General features: G+C 37.1%; 2 long non-coding RNA genes across 2 annotated transcripts; both read right to left on the bottom strand.

Annotated features, from left to right (window-relative positions):
- Nucleotides 1–475: 475 nt before the first annotated feature.
- On the bottom strand, nucleotides 476–3,234 carry LOC118566178. The gene is made up of 4 exons (XR_004932868.1): nucleotides 3,150–3,234; nucleotides 2,958–3,053; nucleotides 746–841; nucleotides 476–628 (listed from the first exon to the last, which is right to left on the bottom strand). It is a non-coding gene; the product is annotated as an uncharacterized LOC118566178 (long non-coding RNA).
- A 1,323-nt stretch (nucleotides 3,235–4,557) lies between these two features.
- Nucleotides 4,558–6,120, bottom strand: LOC118566179. Its single transcript, XR_004932869.1, has 3 exons — nucleotides 5,938–6,120; nucleotides 4,692–4,834; nucleotides 4,558–4,595 (listed from the first exon to the last, which is right to left on the bottom strand). It is a non-coding gene; the product is annotated as an uncharacterized LOC118566179 (long non-coding RNA).
- Between the last annotated feature and the right edge of the window lie 314 nt (nucleotides 6,121–6,434).

Below are 6,434 nucleotides of genomic sequence, written 5' to 3'. Positions count from 1 at the left end.
GTCCTGTGTGGAATAATAGAAGTCCGCTGTTTGCTGGTACACAATGACACAAGTTCCCTTTTAGATAGCATGGGGTGATACTGACTCTACCAATTGTGTGAAAATAAAAAGAAGCTAACCTACCCCTATAAAACACTATACTTTATTTGCGAAAAGGCATTTTTTTACACAATATAAAGGCTGAGTTTTAGTAAATGAAAAGTAAGATACTTTGTTACTTTTTTATTATTACAAGTATTTGGAATCTGTCTTTACAGCTTTAAACATGTTTAGTCCTACAGTACTAAAATGACAAGTTTTCACAAGGACTTGATGTCAATATTTTTTTTTTAATTGTATCTGTGTACTTTGGTATACATGTAGGTTTTTTGGGTTCCTAGCAATGATGCTCAAAATGTCCAGTATAATTCTCAGTACTTTTGGAACCTGTTTCTCTTTGCTGTTATCTTGTTGTACATACAGTATGTTACAGCTTTCCAGTCTCTGTCATTATCCCTTAGAATCTGATTTTCATCTATGCATCTCTGACAGTGCACTTTTCCAGGCATCTTCATTTCTTTCAGGAAGTCTTTGAAATGGCTTTCAACAATGTCTCCCTCAGTCTTTGACCAGGGCCTTCTGGATTTTCCTGTAAAAAAATCATTAAAGTTACTAAAGGTATGGATAAATGAAAGTGACATATTATGTCAACAAATGTAAAGAGATTACATATGTACATTTTTCTTTAGTCAACGATTTAACATACCTTTTTTAATTGATTGCAATGAGGATTTATTAATGCCACCCATTTTGTTTTTAGAAATGGCTGCCCCTTCTTCAGGAGGTTCTTCCTCTGAGTGTACTGGAATAACAAATATGGCAATATTTATAATTGATTGAAGTGGTTTGATTTTTATTTAACCAGGATATGGTTCCATTGAGACAACATTTTTCAATAGTCCTGGCCAAGAGGCATCAATAATTATATACAGAAAAAGTTATATTGTTGAAAGAAAACGACAAACTATAAAAACAGGTACATTTTATTTAAATTAGCCTCAAAACCTTGTTGCTTTGAACTAAGAAAGGTTCAGTTAATTTTAATGAAGGAAGTTCTATTAGGAGTGTGCTGAATGATCAAGAGTCTTCTTGCCCAACTCAGTCCGGGCAAGGGACAGAAAAAAGCAGCAAACTGTGAATGAAAATTATACTAGTCGGAATTTCTCAGTGCAATTGGAGTACAGATATAGGATGGCAGAAGTACAAGAAATGCTTTGTAAATGAATGTTATCCAGTGGGAATTACTACCACCAGACAAATCAGGCCATCTTCACGCTGAATATAAATCACAAAGGGGTATTGGCATTTTTCAGTTTGTGTTGAACCTTAGAGAAGAGAGATAAAGGGAGTCTAGCATCCTAAGACATTGAGATCTACAAAAGATCTCCATAGTCCAACACAGACAAACAAATTACGGTAAAAACTTCCTGTTTATCCACACTAAAAATTATTTCTAGGGGCTCGGCTACCAAGTCAGCTGACATTAAATACAAAGACTCTATTAAATGACGTCCCTTAGATTTTCTATTTTCCAAAAATGTGAGTGCTTCAAGTACATCAACAGCAGGGAAAGGTGCCAAATTTTAATCCTCACCAAACAAAACTGGATAGGTTTTCTTTTGTTATGATGCAGCAGAAACAGTCCATTTGGAATAAAATAAAAATCCAAATTGTATAAAATGCCTGTAGAAGAAGCAGAAGGGGTCCTATATCACCCGACAGTTAAGATAAGATAAGCTTTATTGATCTCACAATGGAGAATTTTTTTTTGTCACTAAAGGAGCTGCTCAGCTCCTCTACAGTCTGGTGCAGGGGGTGGAAGGTGTTGTCGATGATGGATGTGAGGTTGGACAACACCCTCCTCTCAGCCACTTCCTCCACAGAGTCCAGAGCGCAGCCCAGGACAGAAGTGGCCTTCCTCACCAGCTTATTCAACCTCATTCTGTCCCGCTCTGTGCTGCCAGGAGCCCAGCAGACGACAGTGTAGAGAAGAGCTGAGGCCACCACAGAGTCATAGAAAGTTTTTAGCAGGGGCCTGCTCACACCTAAGGACCTCAGCCTCCTCAGGAGGTAGAGGCGGCTCTGGCCCTTCTTGTATAGAGCGTCGTTGTTATGAGTCCAGCCCAGTTTATTGTTGACGTGAACACCCAGGTATTTGAAACTCTCCACAGTTTCTATGTCCTGCCCCTGAGTGAGTGAGGTGGGGGTCTTCTCCTGAAGTCGATTACCATCTCCTTGGTTTTGCTGGTGTTTAGACACAGATGGTTCTTCTCACACCAGTCCACAAAGTCCCTGATTACCGACCGGTCTTCAGCAGCCTGGGGGGTGGGTGGGGGGGGGGGGGGGGGGGGGGGGGGTGCCGTCTGGTCCAGAGGCTTTCCTCTGTTTCAGCCTCGTCAGCTGAAATCTCACCTGCATTGGCGCGATTGTGAGGGGGAAGGCAGGCAGGGCCGAAGGTGTGGATGGGTCGGTCGTTGATAAGAATGGCGGTGGGGGGGATGGTAGATCTCTGGAGGGCTGGTGGTTGGAGACGTGTGGGGAGTTGATGGCAGGAAGGGGGGCAGTGTGGGGGGAGTCAAACCGGGTGAAGAATGTGTTCAACTCATCAGGTAGACGAGGTTGTGATCCGAGCGTCCCAGTTGGGAGAGGGGGGCGGAGGTGTAGGTGTTTTTAACATTGGTATAAAAAAGGTCCAGGGTTTTATTGTCCCTTGTTGTACACTTGACGTACTGGGTGAGCGTGCGGAGGGTGGAACGGAGGGAGGCATGGTTGAGGGAGTTATGCAACATTAATGTAAAAAAGTTTGGAAATTTCTACATAATAAGATTATTGATAAAGGATCATGAAAGTATCAAATCTTGACAATTTTTTTGAATATATTATTACATGCAGTGGAAAATATTAGACATATAACATACCGTTTTGAACTGATGGCAATGAGGGTTTCTTTGTGCCACAAATTTTCTTTGTTAAAGTAGATGCCTTTTCTTCAGAATGTGCTTCCTCCAAGTGTCCTTAAAAAACAGAGGGGAAAAATGTTGTGGTTGAAAGTGATTTATTTTCTAACATTCCTCACTACATGCAATTAAATTTTTAGAGTGATATCATACTCATGTCAACTGATGGCAGTGATGATTTCTTGCCAACAATTTTTTTGTTGAATTGGATGCATTTTCTTCAGAATTTGGTCGTGCTGAAATAACACAGACAGCAATTTTTATAGTTGAATAAAGTAATTTACATTGTTAGTGTTATACACTGCATGCAACCTAAGATCTTGCCTTCTTGACATGTAGTAGTACTCTGCACAGACTGGACATCTGCATCTGAGTCGCAATACTCCTCTTGAGCTGCAACATGTTTATAAATACTCATCCCTCAGGTTAGTGCCAGTCATTTCTTGGTGAATACTGAGTATACTCTCTAAGTTATCCATCTCATCTGTTGTTTGTGTACTGGTATGTGATGAACAGAGTATGTCCTGTGAAAACATTGGAAGAATTCATAAATATTAGGGAGGGTGGTATTTAAAAGGTTCTTGCAATATCTCTCCATGTATCACTGACTGACTGTTAAATAGGTGTTATTAATAGGTGGAAAATAGGTCCTAATAATTAATACATACATATATACATATATATATATATATATATATATATATATATATATATATATATATATATATATATATATATATATACATATATATATATATATATATATATATATATATATATACTGTATGCATTTAAATCAGAATGTGTAGTTATAAATATATTTTTCCACATGGTAATCCAAAGTATCTGATAATTTTATTGTTATGCATCCATAAAGATTTGTATTTAAAAAGTAATTTGACAAGCTACAAACAATTTGATAAGTTCCAATTTTTTTCACACAATTTACAATTTTTGTGTTCTCTAATTACAGATATGAGTTAAAATTCTGCTGTGGGTCTATCCAAATGCCCTTATTGAGTAGGTACACTTTAGCCAAAACAGAAGTGCATCAGTGGTTACCATGATACGTTCTGTTCAAATAGTGCAGTCAGTAAGGAAGAAGATGCACGCATGCACAGGGAGAACATGCAAACTCCGTGCAGAAAGACCCAGGGTTGGATTTGAACCCAGAACCTTCTTGCTGCAAGGCAACAGTGCTAATCTCAGCACCACTGTGCAGCCCAGATTTTATACAAGATTATACAAAAATCCTTTATACAGACACAAATTCCTATCTATAAACACATAAAGATAAAATTCTCACATATTTTGGTTCACAATGTGGAAAAACTGCAACTACATATTTAAATTTAGAAAGCACAAAATATGAGTGAACTTTGGTCCCTAAGAGTCATATTCAATAAACATGAGCAATTTATACATTACAGTCAAATCTCTGCCAATGATAAGTATTGTCATACAGTAAATAGACGTAATTGTACACACCACTACTTGGGACTTGAAAAAACTTACTGTATGTGTATCTTGTCCTTGGTTTTTTACTTCATGGTGTTGTTTTGTTTGTTCTCCTGGAACATTTTTCTGCTCTGACTGGATCTGTTTTGAAAAACACACATTGTCCATAGTATTGCAGCAAACAAGAAAAGCACAGCAAAACATTTTATATAAAACCATGCATGAATGCATCCTTACCATTTCACCAATGCATAATTCCTCTGGAATGTGACTCAGGTGAGTGTCAGTCATTTCTGGGTAAACACAGATAACACTCTGTGAGATGTCTGTGAGATCTTTTCTGGTAGTTGTGGACTGCTATGCGATGAATGGAGTTGGTCCTGTAAAAACATTGGTAGAAATCAAAGTACATACTATTTACCAATTACCATTTAGGCCCCTGACTGCTTTGTGTAATTATCAGTTGTATTTTCTGTGAAAAAATACCCTGTAAATATCAAGTCTGCTATATATTATGTGACGTTACTTTAAAATGTGTTTATTTTTTATTTACATCCTAAGTAATTTCACCATGGTAACACATTGTGACAACAAAGTTTTCTTGATTCAGGATTCCTGACATGTTGTGTTTAAAGACATTTTTAATATCTAGCATTTTAAATATTTTTTTTAGTTCATTACAGGTTTCTACTTAGAATATTGATACCACATCTCTGTGTTTAAGGGGGTGGTCACAGTTCTGTAGCAGCACAGCCATTAATCACATTTGCATCAGAACAACAGGCCTGCAAACATGTTTGCACCTCACCCTTCCCCCTTCCCATTCCAGCATGCTTTCAGCTCAAAACAGAAAATAAGTATTGGCACAATGGAAGTATACCATTGTAAGTTTCTGTAAAACAAAAATTTACAACTAGAGATAAAAACCCCTGGATGGAAAAAAAACTTTTAAGGTCTAATGTATATAATTAACAAATTGCAAAATTATGTTTCCTGACACTCCTAAAAAATTCAGGTGAAAACTAATTAAATAGGTCCTCTGGATGCATTTGTCTTTATTGAAATGTTTCATCTCTTTTCCAAGACACTTCTTAAGTCTGTGGGGCTATTGATAAACCCAGCCTTGTAAGCAGTGGCTTTGATTTCAACAAAGTTTCAACAAAGAAGAACCCATCCAGAGGACCTAATCCTTGTAATTTTACTCACAAATGAAGGTACACAAATACTGGAAATCCTATAAAGCATTAACTTACATTTTTCCACAGTGTTATCCAAAATGTCAGAGGATTTTATCTTTCTACATATACACAGACCTGTACTACCATGACAAACTATGTCTTAAGAACATTTTGGGCAAAACCTTACATGGCAATATATCACATACTGTAATACTAAGATGGTGTACAAGGGCTGAATTGAAATGTTATACCTGTATAACACAGAAAACTCCAGAGAGTCTGATATACTAATTTAACAAACATACCTTTCTCCTTGTTGATGAATCTTTTGTAAAATGTGTCTTTATCCCTCCCAGAAGAAGTGAAATGCAAAGCTTCTGTTTCTGGACAAACCCTTTTATGTCTCATTTTTCTCTGAAATATTTAGGAACAATCACATGGCAAGTGGTTAACTAGGGAGAGTTTGTAAAAGAAAACAAAGTGATGTATATATGATAAAAAACATTCATTAGAAGTTAAAATGTGAACCTTACCTTGTTGTGGTTTGAAAGATGTAGATAAATAGTTTCAAAAGTAACCTAGGTAAATTTGCCTACCTATTGGAAGGCAAGATGTATACGTAATAAGATTAAAATGGCTGCAAAAGGAGAAAAAACTCTCAATTGTGACTTTTGTCGCAACTGTTTCACAAGCCTTAAAAGAAGAAATTCGTCTTCTGCCCTGAATATATACCCACAATCCTGACAACTTGCCTGGACAAGGATTGGTTTTTAGAAATGTGATGTGGATGACCATGACTGGG

The sequence above is a fragment of the Fundulus heteroclitus genome, chromosome 15 (assembly GCF_011125445.2).
Source record: "Fundulus heteroclitus isolate FHET01 chromosome 15, MU-UCD_Fhet_4.1, whole genome shotgun sequence".
NCBI lineage: Eukaryota > Metazoa > Chordata > Actinopteri > Cyprinodontiformes > Fundulidae > Fundulus > Fundulus heteroclitus.
This window is presented reverse-complemented; position numbering and strand designations above follow the sequence as displayed.